Below are 24,770 nucleotides of genomic sequence, written 5' to 3' on the forward strand. Positions count from 1 at the left end.
TGACAGACCAACGTGACAAGATTTGTCTACCTGTCTTCTGGTTACTTAGTGACACCATCATTTCTTGGGCTTGTTCCCATCGCATTTGTATATTGAATTAATATTGTGTATATCTATGTGTGCACCCCTGACCAGACTGTGCTGGGGATTATTTTTTAATTACCCCCCAAATCACTGTTCATTTCCAGAGATCAGCAGGTTGCCTGGTACAGAGTAGAAACTCAGGAAGCAAGTTGAGTGTCTGCTCAAATCTAGGCAAATCTAGAACCAGAATGATGTGCTAAAGTCCTACAGCCAGCTCTGAGGCTTTAAAACCAACTCAGGTGACAACAAATGAACCAGACAAGGGTATCTGACACCATCTGCAGCTTTCAGACATTTGATACCTGCTTGATACCCACTGTATTTGCCCAGCTCCTTTTAGATAAGACATTCACAATGGTTTCTAAAACTATCAGAGACCAGTGATCACTCCAGCCTCCTCCAGCTTTGCTCATTGGCAGGGATGAGCAACCTGCCTAGGATAGATGATCAGGACAATCTGACCCAGAGACCAAGCCAGAGATGGTCCTTCCTTTAATAGCAGCTCATTATCTTTCCTTTTCCTGTGATGGCCAAGGATTACAACTGTCAACACATAATACCAAGGTTTTCTGTTGACATTTTCTGTTTTCTGTGCTCACAGACAAACTGAGGAGAAAGAAAAATGCATGGCTCCATATTCCTGGTAAATTACTTGATATCAGACATTGTACCTGATGAACTGATAAATTGGAATATTCCATTCTACAACACACTTGGGGGTAGGTTATAGAAATTGGACTTGGTGTCTGTATAAATTAACAAAACATGTTCGTAGTAGAAATGAGTTAGATGCATTCCAGACCATGTTAATCAGATGTATATAGAAAAAGAGCATGAAATAAGAGCTTATTGGAGGCTGCAATTCAGAGGAAACAGAATGGAAGCAAGAAAAGAAAGAAGGCAGACATTAGGGAAGAAAGAAAATAATTCAAGGGAAATACAAATGACCAAGATAGCCAACACTTTGTAACAAACACAGCTGATTCCTTTTTCTTAACAGAAATGTTACTGAGAATATTGTGAGATGTTTCCAAGGAGTCTGTTCAGAACACTGTGTTTCAGAGCAGGCTGTCAATACTATGAGGGTAAAAAAAAAAAAAAAAAAAAAAAAAAAAAAAAAGAAGAAGAAGAATATGTCTTATGATACTTTCTGTCATGTATGTCCCATGACTGAAATCCTTCTCACAGGGCATGCACCACACTCTTCTGTCAAGTGGGGTCTTTTGGGCAGGTGTGTAACACAATCCTTTGCCTCTATAAACTAGAACTGTGCATGGAGCTGTGCACTTGCAGCCCTGGCCATTGGGATTTGTGATCCTTATGAGGAAAACTCCAGTCAGAAAGCAAGAGGAGCAGCCTCAGATAAAATCAAGATGTAGGAATAAAGGGAACAGTATCATTGCACAAACTTGGGGCCATACATAAACCGATTCTGATATGCCATCCTAAATGGACGCTTCCTGCACAAGTCCCCAAATTTTCTCAAACCCAGTACTCCACTGCTGTTGATTAATTGTTTTTCTTTTCCTTGCCATGGACTAAAGACACGAAGACCATTTTTTTTTTCTGTATCAGCAGCTGATATGCAGAATGATAGGCAGCTGATATGTTCTAGTATACAGGAAATTAGAAATCTTCTATGTTGTGTCTTGCAGAATGAGGAAATACTACCTCTCCAGATTTCCTCTCCTACTGTATCACACACATTTTCTTGTAGCTCTCAGTGACAAGCCTCTAAGTTAGGATTGGACAGCAGGCATCTTCATTAGCATGTGCTCAGACTCTAGGGAAAGCCAACAGTGTTGCATAAGCATTGGGAAGCTAGGTTCAAACTCTGTGGTCGTTAATTTGCAGTTTCTTCCTTTGTCAGGAATGACAGCAGTGATATCACACGGAAGAGGCTTCATCTTCTTTTAAACACTCCTCATTGCAGAATCATTATATTGTAGCCTTATCTCTCATCACTTATGGAAATCCAGTTAGAGGAGACTTTTACATGTTAAAAATATTAGGAAAAGACCACATTTGTAAGGTCTTTAATGTCACAATTTGTAGCTCATGGTCCTTATAATTTTTAGTGCATTAGTGTCCCATTGAATTTATAACTACTTGTTTTGTAAATGACATGTGATAGGTCTTCTAACAATAATATTATCTCCACTTGAATGGAATATTTCACAAAATCTTGACCACATTTACCTCCAATAGAACTCCCTTGTCAACTTTAAAAATAAATAAAAGTGCGATGGCAATAACCTTTTGTCCCAACTGAGTATTTGGTAACTTGAAGACATCCAGTGAAAGAGGTATTCCTAGGTCTCAGAGATTTGAGTTATACCCTCATAGCCCTTAACCAAAATAGATTGGGAAATAGTGATACAGTACAGGCTGGATAGCATAATAATCAAGAACCTGATCTTAGCAAAAACAGAACTAGTGACACTGAAGCTAGCAGATTCTGGATATGTTTTGAAGACACAGCTGATAGAATTTACTGCTGGGTTAAATAGGTATTAAGAAGGAAAAGTAAGACTTTGGCCTGAGCAATGCGATAAAAGAGTAAAATTTAGAAATAAGAGCAGAGATAATGTGACTGTATTATTCACCTTTGCTGTTGCTGACAGAATTCCTGATGCCACAATTGAAAGAGGAGAGGTTAATTTGGTCCACGGCTTTAGATGGTTCGGTCCACAGTTAACTGGCTCCAAGCAAAAATGATACGGCAGGTAGTCCTGAAGGAGAAAAGCTTCTCAACCTATTGAAGTCCAGGGTGTGCAGGGGGATAGAAAGCAGGGATAAGAACACAGCCTTTATGCTAAGTATGATGATCCACACCTATAATCCCAGCACTCGGAAAGCTGAGGCAGGAGGATTGCCATGAGTTTGCAACCAGCCTGGGCTATATAGCAAGTTAAAGTCTTGCCCGAACTACATAATGAGACCTGTCTCAAAAAACTTAAAATAAGAAAAGAAAAGAAAAAAAAAAAAAAAGCAAAGAAAAAAAAGAAAAGAAGGCATCTTTTGGGATCTGTTCCCAAAGGCCAACCTCCTCCAGCCAGGTCCTACTTCTCAATAGAATATCTAGCTACAAACTCATTGGCGAATTAATCCGCTGAGGAGTATAGAGTTCCATGATCCAATGACCTTCCAGAAGTTCCACCTTTGAACACATGAAACTCTGGGAGACATTTTAGATCTAAAGCATCAAATCAACTCAAAACACCTAAAATACAAATTAGTCTCTGTATACCAAACTAAACAAAAATACCAAAGATTAGATATTGCCAGAAAAAAAATAATAGAGGTTAGACAATTATCAGTGTAATTATTGAAAGTTTCATCCAGAGCATTTGGATATAATGACTTATTAATGCTATTTAATATGTAAGCACAGAAAACTGCTTTTCTGGACTAACACTTCTAGGGAAGGTATTTCTACAGAAAATGAAAATTCATATGAAGAAGACTACCAGAACAGCTACTGAGGCCTGAAAGCGAAGCAGGGGAACAAATGATAGACCTGAAACTGCAAATAACAGAGACGGGCAGAAAAAGTACAGAAACAGTTCTATTCAGAAGAGAATCTCACCTATTTCTCCTAAAATTAAACAATCCTATTGAAAATTTAACCCATTTTGAGTCTCACATGGGATCATTCAAATAAAGAAATGGGTCAGTAAAGCTTCACAGCAGCAACAAGAACAAAAAGGCATTCCACGGAAACTTATAAAACAGAATTGCAGAAGGCAGGTTCACCAAGAATACCAAAGAAAAACAGAATGATCATCAAAAAACTGATCTTAGAAAAGACACACCTAACTGACGAGAAAGAGAAACTAAAGTCATAATGACAATGGAGTATCAGAATAAAGAGATTCAAGATGGTAGTGTATCCCTAACATAGTGGGAAAAGTTATTTCTTTTTTTTTTTTTTATTGGTACTGGGGATTGAACTCATGACTGCCTGCTTACAAGGCAGGCACTTAGCTGCTGAGCTAAACCCCCAGCTCCCTGGAAAAGTTATTTCTTAAAACACTAACTATTGGATAGCCAAATGTTTAATATAATTTAAAATTAGATCCATGAATTTGGTACAAATATGGTGGCAAAAATAAAGCTAAACTAAAGGAAATGCCCCACAAAATAAGATGAAAATTCAAAGAATGTCATGGGGGTTAAGCTAAGATATTTAAAATTCATTCAAATTAAAGTTGAAAAGAAATACAAGTAGATGCAGTAGACAAAAGAGATAATAAAAACATTTCTAGAACATTTTCATGACTTGAATAAAAGATTTACTTCTGACTGACATAATGCATAGAAAACCAAAATGTCAAATGGTCCTAAGAAGGGTAGCTGAAACATGGAAGGTAGTTTTCTGTTCATAAATGGTATTATTTTGCACTGTTGGAAACTTAAAGTGAAAAATATCTTTCAAATATGAAATAGAAATTAAGAGCATCTTGAGTTATTTTCTATGAAAAGTCCCCTTTCATACAGATGATACCTGCAGGAAATGTATCAGCAGATACACATGTAGGGAAGGAGAGAAGGCACAGGGGACAGGGTAAAATGCTGACCCAGGACACAGCTGGGACACAGCCCTGCAAAGGTTCTACAGAGAATTCTTAAAACCAGACAATGGCTTACAACTGTTGGAGATCACAGCATGAGATGAGGATTTTGTATCCTTGCATGAGTCTGTCACTGTCTAGTACATCTTGTGACCAAGAAAGACACACTGTGAAGACTGAACTCAAACTTGAGGAAAACCATGCCAATGAGTCTTCAGCCTGTGGAGACTTGGGTATGTTGACCCCCCAGGAGGATCCAAGAACACACCAACATATTTCCTAGGAAAAATTATTTAGAGGTGGGTTTTTTTCTAAACTAGGTGGGTTCATTATGCCAAAATTGGCTCAGAGATTGTTCCCAAATGAATTTAAATTCATAAGTCATGAATTCAAGAAACCTGGCATCAAGTGACTGGCATTCGTACCAAGATTTTTTCTTCTACTCATACGCCATTGTGTTTTCTCTATGTTTTTTGGCAAGGGTAAATATTGTGCTCTGAGAACATAATTTTTCCAGTGATAATTGCTTTAGGGATCTGGAGATTAGTTTGTTTTCCAAATTTTCTGTGTGTGGGCCAGGGGATATCTATATATACCGTGCAGAAGGTTAACTACAATATTTTCTGGGTAAAGGGTTCTTTAAAACTCAGTCATGGAATTTCCACTTTTTTTTTTTTTGTCTTTTTGTGACAAGGTCTCACTATGCTGTTCAGGCCCTGGGCTCGCTTTCTAGCTGTGACTGGTCTTGAAATTACAGTGACCCACCTGCCTCAGCCTCCCAAGTGCTGGGATTATGAAATATGCTACCATGCTCAGCTAGAATTCCCACTTTTAAGAAAACCATCTATATTTATTCTCTCATATAAGAGATACCATGTGAAATTTGAATTTGCTTATGTTAAGTAAAATATTTACTTAAGTTACTTATGTTAAGTTTATTTCACTTAACATAAAGGATGAGAGCAAGGTAATAAGTAGACAGAAGTTCAAATACCTCCTCCTATTACACATTCTGTTGTTTCAAAAATATTTCAATTCGTATGCTAATTGTTCATTTATGCTACTTAGTTTATTGACAGAGAGTTTTGTTCTCTTATTTGTTTCTTTTTTATAAGAATCTTTTAGGTTCATGAGTGACATGAGTGACAACTTTGAAGATAACAGAACAGTATAAGAACTTATTCTGTTATTATTTCATTATAAAATTTTGGGGGTTTTTTAATACAAATAAAAGAATGAAAAAAAAAAAGAGAAAAAAATAGCTGGGCGCGTAACTGTAATCCCAGCACTCGGGAGGCAGAGGCAGGAGAATTGCCAGGAGCTTGAGGCCAGCTGAGATACATAAGTGATTTCAAGCCCAGCCTGCTCTTCATAGATTCTGTCTCAAAATATAAATAAATAAAATAAAAACTGAAAGGAAAGAAAGAAATGGAAGGGACATATATTTTCTTGTGAATTATGCTAAGTTCAACTGAAACCTTGTATATTATATAAAAAAATAAACTAAGATTTTATCTCACTAAAACACTGGGTCCTGAAGAACAACGAAGCAGTAAGTTCGCTGGCTTTCATTTTGCCTTGTATATATTAAACTTGGAACTAAAGAAGCTGTCAACACTACAAAGCAGGGAACATAGAACACTTTAAGAAAGAGACTTCTCAAAATCCATCTCTCTCTAGCCAAAGTATAAGAAAAAAGGACCGCATTAGCAATACAGGAAACTTTCATTAAATAATCACTCTATGCAAATCAAATACTACTGAAAACCTAGTTACTCAAATTCATGTCAATGAAAGCTGACTTATGAAATAAACTAAGCAGAGACTGGGTGTGGAGCCTCTCCTGATGGAACCCAGTCCCAATGACACCGGAAGGTGGTTGTCAGCAAGAGTCAAGCTTGGCTTCATTCAAGCCAGCTGGAATCAAGGTATTCTTACGTTGCCAGTGGAGACCCTGTTTAAGGCGGGACTCCAAACGTAGCCAGACCATACCAAGAAATCTTGTGGGTGTCAGTGGAGGCCATGGACTTCTACCTTACCTAGGAGTAATGAGACTATCCTTCTCATTCTGCACCAGAGTGAGGTCAGAAAAATTGAGATCTAGATTCTCACAATACAAGACTAAATGACAAGCTGTTAATTTTAAAGTAAGTCATCATATAAAGAACCAACATGATTTAAAACAATTAAATACTACAAATGGATGCCATCAGAGAAGTGTCTAACAGATTTAAAGCACCCATAATAAAAATGAAAAAAACACTAAAAACCTTGGAAATAAATAGAAAGTCTCAGTGATGGAATAGAATCACAGATAGGAACAAATTTAAAGTGTAATAACTGATATGTAAACCTAAAAATTTCAGTGGATGTGCATAAACCTGAATAGAAGTGTCAGGGAAAGAATAAGCAGACTAAAACCAAGTAAATAGAGATTAATAATTCTAATTGGAGAAGAAATAGACTAAATAAATAAATGAACAGAATCTTTGGAAAAAGAACAAAGGACCTAACACTTGTGCTTTCAGAGTTGTGGGAAGCAAGGAAGAAGAGGGTGGAGGCTTCTTAACAACTACTTCCTGAGAGAGATTCAAATTTGATATGAAATATGAACTAGCAGAAAAGAAGTTCAGGGATCACAAACAAGATAAACTGGAGGAAAAACCATGCCAATATATATCAGCAAAATGTGAGTGCTGCATTTATTTATTTTTAAACTTTTTTAATAGTATATGTTTGTAACACATATTGATTATATTCATCTTGGGGAACTGATACATACAAATATCAAATCTTGATCATTTTTTTCTGTCCCTGAATTCCCTTGTCTTTCCCCTCCTTCCTCAGATCCCTTTTTCATCTCTGCAGTCCACCTCCCTTTTGCTTAATATGTCTATTTTTTTTTAAATTATGTTCGCTCATGTTAGCAAAGCCACAAGATATTTAATGTGACTGAGTCACTTTATTTACTTTTATGATATCAAAACCCATCCATTTTGCCAAAAACGACTTCAGCTTCTCCTTTAGGGTTGAATTTGTGTGTTAATACCATATATCTGTTGCTAAGTTTCCATGGTATAGCAGCAGTGAGGTGTGCTGTTCAAAACAGATGTGTGCCCTTTAAACTCTTTTGGGAAGATACTCAGGAGAGGCAGATCTGGATCAAATAAAATATCACTGTCCAGTTTCTGAAGAATTTCCATAATGATTAAATTAATGTATAATCTCTCTATGTAGAAAACTGAATTTTAAAAGATTTTAAAATTTTTAACAAAACTTGAGAAGTAGCCACAAAGAAACAGGAAAATAATTAAAAATTGGGGTGACAGGAGCTTTCTCATCAGAAACCCGTCAGGTGTCAGAGATGTGGGAAAGTACTTTTCACATGCCAAAAGGAAAAAGGGGGAATTAAGACTTTCTGAGAAGAATGAACACTAAGATAATCTGTCACAAAGATACTAAAAGAATACCCAAAAGCAATGCCTTAAACACAAAGGCAATAACAAAAAGAAAAAAAAAAAAAAAAAACATGGCAAAAGAGGAAAAAAAATAGTACGCAGAAACACAGATGAAATCATGAAAGTTCCTGACTCTTTTTGAGACTTTTAATTTAACTTAATTTTTTGATATTGAGGATCAAACTCATGACTGCATGCTTGCTAAGCAGGCACTTGTGCAACTGAGCTAAGACCCCTGCCCTTTTTTGAGACTTTTAAACTATGTTTGGTGACTGAAATAAAAAGAATAAAATTCTCTGAATCAATTTTCAATTTTTGTAGTTTAAGAGCCTAGAAAAAAGCAGGCTAAAATAAGCTGAGAACAAGCTGAAGGAAATAATAAGCAAAAAAGCAGAAATTAATAAAATTGAAACAGAACAAAATAGAAAAGTCAATGAACCAAAGTTGGTTTTATGAAAAATGTCAAATATATTAACAAACCTCCAGCAAGAATGACAAAGTATAAAGATACAGGAGACAGCAACTGCCAAGTTAACAAAAATAAAGTGGTCAATGGATATCACTGCAGTCTCTGAAAATACAGAATAATAAGGCACTGTTAATGGCCACATTATACTTATAAATTTGAAAAATTATATAAAGTAAACAAATTTCTTAAAATTACCACAAAGCATCATGGTTCTGCCATTATGAAATAGAGAATTAAATAGTCCTTAACTCATCAACAAATTGAGTTCATAATTTATTCATATCCAACAAAAATCGCAGACACTCATGGTTTTATTAGAGAACCCTAAAAAAAAAAAAACCCAAAATTACCACTAATTGTATAGTTTTTCCCAGAAGAAAAATGGCAGAATTACTACTTAATTTGTTCTACAGAGGTGGTATTACCCTGAAAAATATGAATCAGGAGCACGACCTTGGAGACGGTACCAGCAGGTGCTAACTCCCCTCCCTGGCACACTCTTTGTGCTTCCTGACTCCTGTGAAGTAGGCAGCTGGTTACACCACATCTTCTGTCATGATTTCTGCCTTATCTCAGTGGCAAAGCAACAGAGCTGGTTGGCCACGAACTGAATCCTCGGTAAACCTGAGCAGAAATCAGCCTTTCTTCTCAAAGTTCACTTTCTGGAGTATTATGCCACATTGTGACAAAATTGATTAGTACATTCACCCAATACAGTATCTAATAAAAACAAATATGCCTGCCAAACAAAATGACAATAAATCTGTAGTGTTTGAAAAAGACATTTGTTAATTTAGAAGACTTAAGAAAATCTATAAAAAAGAAAACAGATTTATTTGAACTAGTTAGTGAGTACAGAAATATCTTATTATATAAGATAATAATATAGAAATCAATTATGCTTCTGTATATTGGTGCTAAGATTTAGATAAATGTTTCCCGAAAGGTACAAGTATTAGACGTTTGGTTTTCGGTCTGTTTGTGCCTTTGGAAGGTGGTAGAACATGTAGGAAATGTGACTTAGTGAAAGGAAGGTCTTTAGGTCACTGGAGGCATGTTTGCAATGGGACTGCTAGTCTTTGTCCCTTTATCTTGCTCACGTGTAGATCTCATTAATGAGGTGAGCCGTTTTGCTCTGGTAACAGTCAAACCATTATGCATGGCCTGCCATAGGCCCAAAAGCAGGAGCACCAACCGTTCATAGACTAAATCCTTCAAAACTGTAAATTAAAGTAATTTCTCACTTTAGAAATTGACTATTTTAGTCATTTGTTACAGCGATGGAAAGTAGACTAAAGCAACCAGGATCTGACATTTGAACACAATTTCAAAATGCAACACCAGTTACCATTACTGACAATAAAATATTTTAATGCAAGTCGAGCCACACACACTTAGTACTTTAATGGTAAAATATAAAATATGAACAAAAGAAATGAAAAAAAAATCCAAATAAACGGACAACTTTACTTTTGTCCTCACTAGCAGTTCCTTTGCTGTGCCCTTGAGATGAAGCTGAATATCACCACAGAAGTGGACAGCAGAACATACTTACTTTGTAGGAGTCGGAAAGCAGAGAGAGGGGGAAAAGCAAGGGTTAGGACCTGATGATACAGTCCCCAAGGTCATTCTCCCATGACCCATTCCCTTCAACTGCACTCCAGCTCTGTCTGCATCACTTCTCAGTAATGCCATCAAGTGAAGATCATATCAAGATTCTCCTCTGGAGTTCCCATCAAAATGCCACCGTTTTCATAGGTGTAGGTAAGCAAATCACTTATACACAAAGGCAAATAAATCAGAGTAGTAGTAATGTGATTTATATCTAAATGTTGAGCCAAATCTTCATGAATTCAGAGGTGGGGCTTTTGGTAGATACCTGGTCCACGAAGGTGTGACACTCATCAGGGATTAGTCCACAGATGAGCTACTACTTAAGCATGAAGTTGGGGAGTGAAATCTGGTGAAGAAGATGGGTCACTGGAGGGGTGTCCTGGAAGGCCATACCTGCCTCTGTTCTTCCCTCCTCCTCTCCTCCTTTGCCATTCCGTAAGCAACACTCTTCTGCCATGTCCCTCAGCAGTGTCACACTGCCTTGGAGTCAACTGACTCTGGACTGATATACCTATAAACTGTGAACCAAAGTAAACCTGTCCTCCCTTGAGTTGTTGGGTTTGAATATTGTCCGTGATGAGAAAGTCACTAACACAATAGCTAAAAGCGAAATCTTTAACAAAGAATAGAGCGGGACAGACTAATCCAGCCTGATCTAAAGATTTCTCTTATAGCTACAATGTGACCATGGCAGAAAGAGAGATGCAAAAGAGCCTAGAAATAGATCTAGGCAAAAATATTTTACAATTCAGCAAAAGAAAGAGCCATTTTAACAGAGTGTAGAAGAAATAGGATGTCCACAGGCCAAAAACGAAGTCCTAAGTAGACAATTTGTCACAATTTTATTCAAAATGAGTCACATACTAAAAAATAAAATTTGACTGCAGTATTTCCAGAATAAAACACTAGAGAACATCACCATGATCCAGTGCCAGGCAAGGAGTTCTCAGATTTGACATCAAAAGCAATATTTATTTTTAAAAAATCAATGGAATGCTAACAAAATTTAAAGATTCCCTTTTGCAAAACATCCCATTGGGAGTCTGTTCACTTCCCTTTTCCTTTTATGATTGGATCACTTATTTTGAGACATATGATTTTTGTTGATTTCTTTTTTTTTTTTTTTTTTTTTGTCTTTTTTGTTTTTATCGGTACCAGGGATCAAACTCACAACCCCCTGCTTGCAAGGCAGGCGCTTATGCTGCTGAGCTAAATCCCCGGCCCCTTTTGTTGATTTCTTTATTATTCTAGATATCAGTCCCCTGTCTGACCATGATCAAGAAATCAAATAATAACAAATGCTCTGAGGAAAAAGGAACACTTCCTTATGTCACTGGTGAGATTATAAACTGGTACTACCACTATGGAAATCAGTGTAGAGATTCCTCAAGAAGTTATTTCCTGTCTGGGTATCTCCCAGAAAGAATTAATGACATCAAATCACAGTAATATGTACATAGCAGTGTAATTCACAATAGCTAAATTTTGAGAGTAGTCTATATGTTTATCAACAGAGGAATGGATACAGAAAACGTGGTATTTATGCACAGTGGAGTACTACTGTGTACAAAAAGATAAACTTGAGGTATTTGTAAGAAAATGGATGCACCTTGAAAACATAACATTAGGTGAAATAAATCAGTAACAAAAGCTGAAATATCACATGACTTCTTATACAGAATATTTAAAATAGTAAAAAGAGAAAAATAAAATTTAGGTACTAGGAGGCAGGGGATAGAACTTTCTCAAATAGGAAGGGAATTAAAAGAAGGGGCAGGGAGGTGAAGGGAATAAAAAAAGGATCAAAATGGCTAAAAGCAGAAATAGTGGGCATGCCAAGTACTGAAAAGCTTGCAGAGAAGTTGGATTGCTCACATATTCCCAATATACAGTGAGACTATAAATGGTACAGCCAACCAGGAAACATCCTAGCACTTTGTTGTTTTGAAAACCCAAATATTCAAACCCTGTATGACCTAGACATTGTATTCTTGAGCATTTATATCAGATAAATAAGCACTTTGTTAGCACAGAAAGCTGTATAAAAATATTTACACCACTTTTATCTGGAGTAATCAAAATCTGTGTACAACTCCTAAGTCGTTCAGTGTACGAATGACGAAAGGGTTGTCCCAAGGCACATCTCCTCTGATACCATAGGACATCAAGGAATTCAGAGATCACCCCAATGAGTTAAGAAAACAATCAGAGAAAGGTACAGTGACTATGTTTATTCCATTCCTGATGTTTTTATGAGCAACAGTGTTCTTTGCAAGTACTCCTGAAAATATTCTGGCTATCCTTTCACTCTTCTGATGTAGGCTAACTGATCTGGTTGAAAAGCTTAGGAAGAACTCTTGGATCTTCTGAGCACAGGAAGGAGAATGCTTCTTCCTTTGGTGCCCACAGTAGTCACTGTGGCATCCTCTGCAATACGGTAGAGAAAAGACAGGACTTTCGTACTTGTTGCTGAGATTTGCTAAGTAGCTTGCTCAGTTCCACTTTAGCAACTCTGTTAACACTTTGTTCTCCACTTTGGCTTTGGTCAGTAACAAAAATGTTTTTAAAATCCTAGGTTCCAGTTAGTATACTTCTCAGTGGCCTCAGAATACAAATAATGAAGCACAGTACTGCTTATTGGGAATTACTTAAATCGTTATTAAGTAAAATAGATCTGAAAACTTTTGTTAACCTACTAAGGATTCCATAACAAGACACTATCCACTTGGGAGAGCGGATTGGTCAACTGAAATGTACTTTTCTGACACTTTGGAAGGTTAGGAGTCCAAGATCAAAGTACTGCCAGAAGTGACTTCGATTGATGTCTCTGTCCTTGGTTTGTAGAAAGTCATCTTCTTAGTCCGTTCTCACAAGGTCTTTTTTTGTTCACATCTGTCCCTGCTAACTTTTGATCTTTTAAGATGCAAGTAGAATTAGATAAAGGCTCTACTCTTATGAACTCATTAAATCTTTCTAAATGAAAAAAAATATGGTGACAAAATAAGAGATAACAATAGTTAACACATTTGTATTGTTATCTTATAAAGTTACTCATAGTATAAGAAAAGTACAAGCCTTACCTCCAAATATAGTTGCTTTGGAGGTTAAGGCTCTCAATTTATTTGGGGGAAAACAATTCAACCTGTAACAAACACATGAAAAAAATGCAATTTTAATTAGATTTTTAAAAAATCAGCTCATTTATTAAAACATGATAAACTTAAGAGTAATCAAGAAAGTTAAAATTAAAAACCATGTAAAAATATACCTCAACCAACATTTGGAAAATCTATTTCTATAGTACTATAATGATACAACTATACAATTGTATATAGTCAAACAAATTAGATATTATAATAGAATTAAAAGAGAGAAAGAGAAAAGGAAAAAAGTAATCCAGAAGATACAATAATTATGAATGTATATATAACAATGCAGTTTTATATTATACATGACAGAACTTCTCAGAATTGCATATAATAACGAACATTAATGGTCAGTGGATTTTACCTCACTTTTCTCAGAAATTAAGAGTGAAAACAGCTGCTAAACTAGTAAAATCATGAACGATTACAAACAAAACATATCATCTAGTATAGAGAATAGTCTAAAATATATGTAGAACTATAAAGATTTACGAGTCAGCAATTTCAAGAAAAATGAGAGATTAGAAAAGGGTAAGGATGTTTTGCTGGACACCAAGACTTTGTATACAACAGGTAGCCCTGCCTGAAAGGAGAGGAAAAGGAAGCCTCAGTAAATGGCATTAGGAAATTTTACAGCCTCTCTGAAAATAATAGTACAGCTGGGGATTTAGGTCAGCAGCTTAAGTGCCTGCCTGGCAAGCATGAGGTCATGAGTTCAATCCCTGGTTATATCAATATATATAGTTTGATATCTGTCCTATATAATTACGATTAGTACTATTATAGTCTAGGGTACTCTATTGTTGTTAATTTTTATTGATTTGACCTAACATTTATATTAACATAAATATAACTCAGAAATATAAAACTGAAGTTTAAATATTGGTTTACTCACTGAAAAACAATATACAGAAATGTTTAAAATGTAAACCTTACTCTTTCAGCTGGATGGAACAGACTATTCTATTGAGAAAGAGACCCTGACTTCAGGATATCAGAGGACCCTGGCCTGAATAAATGGAGGATGAATTACTAGGGGGTTTCAAATTCTTACTCCAAAGCCAATAAAGGAAGGAAGTAAACATCATAATATGCTAAGTAGTTCTTCTTAGATGTGTGCATACTTGGAAGTTTCCACAAAGATTCCTGAGCCCCTGTTGCCATATTAGAGGTACATTATTTTGTAATAAACACAGTATTAAATTAATGTAATGTACTTATGCAGGGGCTCAAGACTGTGACCATAGGTGGGAAGGTAGGCCCCTCCAAAAGCCTTTTCAGAGTTCTACAAGCATGTCAGTTCCCTGCCCTCACTTTTTCTCAAAAGGCTTACTTTGGTTTCTAGGCCGTTAGGTTTTTGTGTTTTTTTTCTTTTTTTTTTCTAGAAGATGCATTATGAGTCACTCTGAAGGGTCTGGGCCTACCATAAAAATTTCACCATGTGTCATTAAATGTCATATAGTTCAACAGTAGGAAATTTTTCTCTCATAATGAGAAATGCAAAATCTGAGCTGGTTTCAGACTTTTATTAATTTTAATCCTGAGTTCATACTCTGAAAAACATCTTTAAAGTACAATGTCCTAAATTACCTTTCCATTTCTTAATGTATGATTTTAAAATTTTTTGAAATGTATATTTCTGAAGTTGGTTGTAAGTATCTAAATAAAGACAATATGAGGAATAATAAATACATTAATTTTAAGAGATACTTACTATTGTATCCTTTTTAATAGATGAAAATATAAAGCTTTTTCCAGATAATTACTATGCTCACATATGAATTCACATCTTCTGACTCACCACGTAATACTAATTTCAGCAAGAATGTTAACTCACTGTTATTGACTTTTAAATGTATGTCAGGAATTCTCTGCTCTTTTCCCAACCTTTTAAACATCACACAGATCTGCAAATTAATAGATATTTTTTTTCATGCTCCAGATGAGGGAAGGAGGGGTCCAAGAACTGAAGTACACTTTCCACCACCCTGTGTAGGAGCCAGAAGAGGCAGTGTGCCAGCCAAAGCAGCTTGAGTTGAGAACTCAATCATATTCTCAACCAGCCCAAGATTCATTGGGAACAAGAGAGATCTTTCAGTACCAACGTTTAACTTTGACAAGGAACTTCTCTAACCTTGAGAGATGATGAAAGAGACAGCTATTCTTTTAATTTTATGAGTACAAAATATGAAGCCCAGAAGGAAATCGATTGTGATCTTTGAGCTAACAAAATTAAAATAATACGAACAAGACTCTAACTTTTAGAATTTTGATGCACTGGTAATTGAGGTGTGGTAGTTAGTTACTTTCCTAAGAGTAGGGTGAGAAGAGGGATGGTAAAAATAGTGTCTGCCATAATGGTACCTCAACTTTAATAAATATGGCCTCAACTATGGTTTGGTTATTTTAGTAGGCTAGAATGTCACCCTTAGAAATCCTCAACTCAAGGGCAAGAGTCACAGAACCTGCTACTGTGTGGCAGAAAAGAAATTAAGAATTTCATGCCCATTATTTATTATTATTTATTATTTAGCAAGCATGTATGGTCCCTGTGTTGTAAGATCTTTATGCGTATGACTGCATTTGATTTTCAAAAGCTCTCTATGAAGCTGGTATTATGATGGTCCTCATGCTGCCACTGAAGAACAGTGCAGTGGAGTCAAGGTTTTAACCTTACAAGTTCGTATTCAGAGTTAGTCTTAATCACCCCCAGGCTGTCTCATCTATTAACTGTTAGAGGAACAAAGCAGAGGATGTGCTTTGCATTTCTGGTTAGGAAAGTGCAGCTTCAAGGGGCTAGGTAAATTGTTCCAGTATTTATTTTTACATGGTTACAATGGGACAAATAGTGTTTACATTTTACATCTGACCACATTTTCTCCTTCTCTTTTGGTGTGTCTGTCTGAACATTTTTGTCATAGTGAAAGACACTGAGCATATAATAGATTTTGCCTTAATTTCTACAAGTTTAAGCCACACCTCCAGTATTACAGGGTTTTTTTTTTTTTTTTTTTTTTTTTTTTGCGGGACCAGGGATCGAACTCATGACCTCACGCTTGCCAGGCAGGCGCTTATGCTTCTGAGCTAAATCCCTGGCCCCCAGTATTACAGTTTTACCACCATGCTGGAATAATAACTCCTACTTTAGTTACAGAGTTGTGCTTCTTATTTGCTGTTTCACCAACAGTTACTGGTCAATATTTTTCATTTTGTGTTACTCTCCAAAAGTAGTTTAGGACGACTTATGCATCTGGGACAGAGACTAGACTGGCATGTCTTTGGCAAGAAGGACAAAGCATCACCAGGGCTCTTGGCTCAGGAGGTCCTGCTGTGACTTGCCGACTCGTCTTTCAACCTGCTATTCTTGAACACTTGGCACATTTAAACAATCTAAACCATGTCAGAGATTGCCATAAAAAGTGGAGTGGCTTTGAGATTTCCTCCTTCAACATTATGACTCTGGCACTGAATCACACCCAGAAGTATGGAGTCTTTCACATGTTGTTAATCTCCATCTCCTTATCTTCCAAACGAGATGAGTAATGCATACTGCATAGCTGCCTTGCAAGGACAAGAGATGACCTAGGTCTTTGTACATAGTAATGTGTCTCCACTCGGTGCCTACTATCAAGTGCATCCTCAAAATGTAGCTTTCCTTCTCTCTTTCCTTTCTTTCTCTCTTTTCTTTCTTTTTTGTAATGTGGCAGAAACATCATTGCTGATTGTCAAAGCATAGAGTTCACTAGAATTTTTTCCTCTTAAAATTTTTAATCAAATTACTATTTACAGATACTTATGGGCACAGTATGATAATGGATTTTAATATGACACAATCTATTCTAAATGGATTTGAGTCATTGACTTCTTAGCCACTAATTCTCCACCAATGTGAAAAATTTATTAAATTTCTTAATTGACAAATAAGAATTGTACAAAATCATAGGGTACAATATGAAGTTTGAAATAAATTTCATTAAAAAATATTTCTGTTGAACGAGTTTTCTCCAAGAGCCAACTTTTAGATAGACACTGGCAAGGATGCCCATTCATAAAATGAGCAGCCGATTAATTCACATGATTTTTCTACAGTGTACATGAAGCAGCCATCTCCTCATCTATGTTCCAGTTGGATACGGGTCTCCGATCAAGGATTCTTGTTGGAAGAAAGTCACACATAAGGCAGCATCAGTTGAAGATTACAGAACTTCTCTGGAGACTTTTCTCTATTAAGTATTGCCAGATCTGCTGCTGTGTTCATGCTCACTACTTCCTGGCAAGCATTTCAAATGTGCTTTTGGAAACCCAGTGGTATCCTCGGCATCCTGAGATTTCATAGGTTTCCTCCAGCCCTTATAGATGTGTTATGAAACCATCTATTCATGCCTGAACACATCTGCTTTCTCTCCTTACCTATAGTTAACAATACAGTTCTGTGTTAGCAAAATGAAGTTAGTCTTTTCTACAAAAGCTTGATGCTATTTCTTTGTGTGAAGCACTAGTGCTCTATTTTCTTTTCAACCTAATATTCAACCCGAATTATATTTGTAATATTTAGTTTGAGGAGACCTAGCAGTGTTTCCACACCTATATGTTTGTTAGCAGTGAGTTTTGGACAGTGGAACCTAACCGAGTTGACATGATTTCCAGGAGCACCAAACCCAGAGAAAGAAAGGCTGTGATCTATGAGTGAAACCAGTGGGATGAATGTGTGAAGCTCTTGTGGCTTCAAGATTTCATGATTAATGACTGTTTTTAACATCAAAAGGTGATTTTAAACTCATTCTGGCAAAATGCCTATACCACCAGTGCCAGTGGTAAAAAAAAAAAAAAAAATGTTCAGTAGTTAGATCTCATTGCAAATTTTTCTCAGAGTCTTCCAAGAAAAGAAAAAAAAAACCACTTTATTACCAAATACACTTATTTTACTTGTTAAACAAATAGCTAAAAATCTTTTGCCCTATACTGAGTACTAGAATTACTAGCAGGACTGTTACAGTGGCCCCTTCAAGGAATTTATTAACAAGTAAGTGTGAGAATGTATAAGCCCATAATGCTGAAGTAGCATAAACAAGGATAATTGATTCAGTCATCAAACTTCTGTTCCTTCTAGCAAACCAAAATAATTCTTCCTTCAAACAGTATTCCACAAGGACATATAAGTGAGTGATATTAGTAAAAGTGACAATTAATAAACAAAAAACATGATGTTACCATTATTGTTCTTGTGGACCTGGTAACAAATATAGACAAAATTGTGGAGCACCAGGGAAGGGACATTTAATTCTATCAGGGAATTCTTCAAAGGTTTGCACCTAAAGTGGCAGATCGATGGAGAAGACAAATTGGCAAAGAGTAATTTCAGGCACCTGAAGAATATTCAGTAAATGGTTCCTATTATTGTTACTAAAGGAGGTAGATCTATGATATGTTTTGAAGGATCATATGAGGGCCAGGAGGCAGAGAAAGAAGTGTGAGTGTTGGTTGGGGTGCTGTCAGGAAACGCGCGCTGACTCAGTATTGCTGGAGGACACGGCGTGTGTGAGGGAACCCTGGAGTGGTCGGTTCACCACATCCTGAAGAGCTTTACAAGTCACAGTAAAGAAATTACACCGTGTCTTACTATGAAAGCCACTGAGGGATTTTAATAATTTACAGACTTGACCAACTCTTCACCTTGGAATTGTCACTTGGGTGCAACAGAGAAGTCATGTGATTCAGTACTGTTAGTTAAAAGGCAGACAAACTCAATATCTTTAACATTTAAAATAACCAAGAAATGCATTTTGTTAGTTTTACTTTTATATTGGGTCACACCATGTTGCCCAAGTAATCTCAAACTCATGAGTTCAGGTCAGCCTCCTGCCTCAGTTTCCAGAGTAGCTGGGGCTACAGATGTATACCATCACTCCTGCCTTAGAGTTTGTCAATTCCTTTCCAGGTTTACAATTTAAAAAAAATCAGGCACGGTACAACATACTTTGTGTTGCTGAACATTATTTTTAACAGTAAAAAGCCAAATATCTAATGGTGAGCAAACAAAATTTAGTGAAGGAATTAATAGAGTATTGTACACTAAAATGAATCTGTTAAGTCTAAGTGTATTAGCAAAGGCTGACTTCAGAAGTATATGGTTTTTAATAATTGGACAATATTTACAATCTTAGGCCATTTAGAAATATTTGAGCAATAACTCTTGCTAGCAGCACACACAGGAAGGAGAAACACAAATGAATAATAGTCACAACACATTTGGAGGGAGAAGGACCGTGAAATTGGAGAGGAAAGTAAACAAGACCTCAAATTTATCTACATTTTTATCCTGTTTTTTAATAAGTCAAAATTTAAAACGAATAACAATATACAGTGATGCCCCAGTTCATGAATGCTTCTGTTGGTGAGCAAACTGGTTTACTCACAAGTATTCTGCAAACCTTTGCTCCCTCTCATGAATTCCACATTGAGTGACAGCATGATTTTGGCCCTCTTTCCCAGTCATTGATGAATTAAATTCATGAACTGAGACACCACGGTGTCAGCACTTAAAATTAACATTGGGTGACAGACTTCAATAGTTCTCATGATTTCAGAGAAATGTTTATTTTTTAATATATATTTTTTTACATTTTGGTGCCAGTGGGATTGAATCCAGGGCTTTTCTACTGACTCTATCCTCAACCCATTTTTGGTTTTTAATTCGAGACAGGATCTTCTAAGTCACTGTGTAGCTAGACTGGTTGTGAAGTGGAGCTCCTTCTGCCTCAGTCTCCCAGAACGCTGGGATTGTAGGCAAGTTCCACCATGACCTGCTTCCCATTTGAAAAAAAAAATGAAAAAAAGTATTAAGCTAGTTGTGGTGTGTGTGTGTGTGTGTAACACCCAAGGGCTCCAGGTTTTTCTCCCGCTGTTAGCAGGACCCATACTTTGAATCTCATCTTCTACCAACCCCCAAGTGAAGAAAATGGTGGAGAGTAAAAACAGAAACTTTTGAGCCCAAGAATCAGTGGTGGCAAAAACCCTTTGCACACTGCTAGTTGTCAAATCTTTTAAAACAGACTGAGATTCTTCATCGATTTGTGGTTTTTTTTTAAAATATCTAGTTTCTATTACTACATGCTTGTGCACATCACGATTACATTCTTGGTGGAGAGTTGGTCAGGCACATAGCACGTGTTAATTCTTTTTCATCCCCTTCTGCCTCCAGTTTCTTGGTTCACTTCCTTTTTGTGTAAGTTCTATCTCACTTTTCCCTCTATCTTTTACTTTGCTTTTTATTTATATTTGGAGATTGTGACTTATTTTCTTCTCTTAATATTAGGATCTCAAGGATTATCCACTTTTACCTACAAGTGTCTCTAGTTTATCTTTCTTTGTGACAGAATTATTCTCCATTGTGTACATATTACTTATACATTCATCTTCTGATGGACATATGCTTTGTTTCCAATATCTACCTATTATAAATTGAACCGCTGTACACACGGCTAGGTAGATATCACTGTAATATGATGTCTTTAGCTCTTCCAGGAAGATACAGAGAAGAATAACTGTGTCAAATGAAATTTCTAGTTGTAGATTTTGAAGAACCTTCATAGTGATTTCCAGAGTGGTTGTAATAGTTTACAATCTCTCCATCAATATACAAGGTTTCTTTATTCTCTGCAGCCTCACTGGCATTTGTTACTGATTTCTTGATGAAAGTCATTCTTTCCTGAGTAAGATGGACTCTCACAGTTGTTTAATTTGTATTTATTTAACAGCCAAAGATGTTAAACATTTTTATGTATTCACTGGCCATTTTTTACTTCTTCTGAGAAATGTCTATTCATTTCACTTACCTGATTTTGATTTTCATTTACCCACACATTTATTGTAAGGGCATAACATTTTATATTCCTTATATAGTCTAGATATTACTCCTCTGGTCATGCAATAGCTACATGATAAGAACAAAGCAGAAAGCATGAAAGTCTTGGACTTGAAGTTATATTACAAAGCTACAGTGATAAAAACAGCATGTGAGTGGGAAAAATCAAACAAGTCTTGTCAATGAAACAGCATAGAGAATGCAGAAACAACTCAAGACACATTCGGCTGTTGGCTCTGTTACAAAGAGGCCAAAAAGTCTCTGGAGGAAAGAAAGTCTCTGTAATAAACTGGCTATTCACATGCAGAGGCTTGAATCTACACCTATATAGTTCACCTAAACTAAAATAAACTAAAATAAAAATGAATCAAAGATCTAAATGTCAAAACAGAAATACTTAACCTACTGGAAGATAAAATAGGTACAGTTCTTCATAGTTTTCAAATAAGGAAATCAGTGAAGACTATGTTCTGCATTGGGCAGTGAGAAGAAATTGATTTCTACAGGTGCAGCCCAGGGTGAGTATGATGGCCAGGAGAAGTGCGTGAGGAGCCAGCACCCAGGTTTCTGGAAACGGGACAGCAGCTCTATAACTCTGGGCAAACACGGTTCTGCCACACCTTCTACCTCTTCCATAAATGGCCCCGAAACTCTGCTTTTGAAGGAAGAATGGAAAAAATGTGATTTTTCGGTAATATTTTTGTTATTGATATTGACATTACCAAGACTGATGAGGAGACATATGGTAAACAGCTTGCATTCAAGAACGTGAAGCAAATGCTGTTAGGTAATTTTAGTTTTCAATGTAATTCAAGTCAACAAACATTTTATAATCTTTTTGTCCAATGTACTTTGAAAATTATGCTCCATACTACAGAGGATGCAAACAATTAGGAAACCATGATTTTGCTTTCAAGAGTGTTTACATTCTAACTTCTGAGCAGGACGAGCTCCATGATTAGTGCACACATCGATTTAAATTTTGAAGTGAGAAAAAATCCCAGCATTGCAAAATAGATAAAAATGTATGCATGTTGTTTTTCAGTTTTACTGGGCGTTAACAAAGAGACAGAGTGTCAGGAAGAGGGTATCAGTGTTGGGAGCCGCGGCAATACTAGGTCACCTTGTGTGATGGTCATATGGCCTGTAGGAAAGAGCAAAGCCTAAGCTAAATTACCCCTCCCATCGAGTATGCCAAGATGGCGCCTGTTTCCTGCTTCCGGATTGTTATCGTTGCACTGATCGCCCGCTCTATAAAATAGTCTGCCTAGTAACAAGTGAGGTTAGCCAATCAGCTTGCCTGACCCGCTTCGGCTTGATTGGACGATGTGCCTGCATATAAGCGAGTGCCTCTCCCGCTCGAGAGAGAGAAGCACGAAAGGAGCCGCGGGGAGCGGACCGGTAGAGGCTTCGGCCGGGAAGAATCCCGGGGCAGACTGTACGGAGAGGGAAAATAAAGAAAGCCCAGCCACTGCCAGATCTTGTCATGTGTTCTTCCTGCCGGCCGGGAGCGACACCGACATCTGGTGGCCCGTACGGGGAACTGATCAGCCCCGAGACGTGGCAGTGGACGGCGCCCTCTGATACAGTGCTGCAGGACAGGTGAGTAGAGGATAAACCTGGGCCCTGGGTGGTGCGCACCTACAGGGTTTGTAGACTCCTCTCAGGCTCACGCGTAAGTGGCGGATTCCTTGGGCCTCACGCGGTGAGTAACATATTAAAAATGGGAAACATGCCAAGTAGCGGCACTCAGCCCTTGGTACAGGTCCTCCGGAGGCTCCTAAAGTCCAGGGACCTCAAGGAGCAGGCCCAGTCAGGGAGCTCCTGAGAGGGGTCCGTTAAGGGGGACAGGGATACGCAGGAGGAAGACAGGGCTCAAGCCTCGGAGTTGTCTGACTCCGAGGATGAAGGAAAGTTGAATGGCAAGGAGGCCAAAGAGACCAGCTGTCAGGAGGCTAAGTCGCTTGATGGGGAGACGCAAGGCTCTTTCGCTGCGTTGCGCCGCGAATTGCGCTCTGCTCAGCTAGGCTTAAAAGCAGAGAGCTTCTGAGCGCCCCCTGGCAGGGGAGGGAGACAGAACCTTCTGCTCCGCCCTGGAACTCGTTCCCGGAAGTGGTCCCTCGCCACGAGGCCGCCGCATGGGAACTTCCCCCTCTTCCGTCAGTACAGGAAGTAACGCACAGGCCGCCACTTTCTGTTCAGCCATGGCCGCCATCTTATGATGCTCCGCCGCCGGCGGGACGTTATTTCCACAGACAGCTGTGGCGTGGGGGTCATGTGTCTAATGAAGACCACCCGTTACCTGGGATAGATAGCGGCCCCTATGGGATATATCCTGTACAAATGGCCCTGGGCCAGGGACGTAATGTGTGGGAACCCTTTGAAATAAAACAGATTAGAGAACTTAAAAGTGCTGTTACAACCTTCGGACCTACTGCACCGTATACCATTGCCATGCTGGAGAACCTATCCGCTGGGCCCCTTACCCCCGCGGATTGGGTCCAGTTGGCAAAAGCCTGCCTGCCCTCGGGTAGTTACCTAGACTGGCGAGCCTGGTACGCGGAGTTCTCCGCCAAACAGGCTGAGAGAAATGCCAGTCGGGGAAACCGGGGATGGAATAAGGATATGCTTATGGGAGAAGGCCAACACGCAGATGATCAGACCCAGTTCCCCGGCGCTGTTTATGAACAAATTAATGCCATAGGGCTTCGCGCCTGGAAGCAGGTAAGTGGTGCTGGAACAGCCTCCCTATGTCTTTCAAAAATAGTTCAAGGCACCACGGACCCATTTGTTGACTTTGTGGCCAGGATGCAGGACGCTGCTGACAAAATATTTTCCGACCAGGATGTGGCTCGTCCGCTTGTCAGGCAGTTGATTTTCGAACAATGCACAAAGGAATTTAAGGCAGCGATAGCTCCCCATAAGAATAAAGACCTTAATGCCTGGATCAGAATATGCAGAGAAATAGGGGGGCCGCTTTCTAATTCGGGAGTTGCAGCTCTCCTGGCTGCGGCAGTGCAACAAAGGGGACCTCGCGGGCCAAGAGAGGAACATAAAGCCAAGGGGTGCTTCAGCTGCGGGGACCCAGGACACATTAAACGCAACTGCCCAAATAGTGCGGATGCCAAGCCTCGCCTTAAAAATGAAGGATCGTATAACGTCTGTGGGCGGTGCAAAAAGGGACCACACAAGGCAGAGGATTGCAGGTCAGTTTATGACGCTCAGGGGAATCGTATTTGTGGCCAAGATGCAAACGAGCCAAAAAACGGCCAGAGGGGGCCCTCCTCGCCGGCAGGCCCCCGCCCCCGAGACAGGACAGCGCAGGATGGCAGCCTTCAGCAAGGGCTACCCCTGGGTCAGCCGGTGTGGACCTCTGTGTGGCCTCCAGACTCATATTAGCGCCCGACATGGGTGTTCAGGTGGTGGAAACCACCTTCAAGGGACCATTACCCGAGGATGGTTCAATCTCTTGTGGGCACTATGGTAATCAATAAAGGAGACAAGATAGCACAGCTCTTGCTGCTCCCCAGTCTCCACAAGAGATTTCCCTCAAAGCAGAAA

The sequence above is a fragment of the Cavia porcellus genome, unplaced genomic scaffold (genome assembly GCF_034190915.1).
Source record: "Cavia porcellus strain 051 isolate PalLab524CR breed Dunkin Hartley unplaced genomic scaffold, mCavPor4.1 scaffold_19, whole genome shotgun sequence".
In the NCBI taxonomy this organism is placed as follows: Eukaryota; Metazoa; Chordata; class Mammalia; order Rodentia; family Caviidae; genus Cavia; species Cavia porcellus.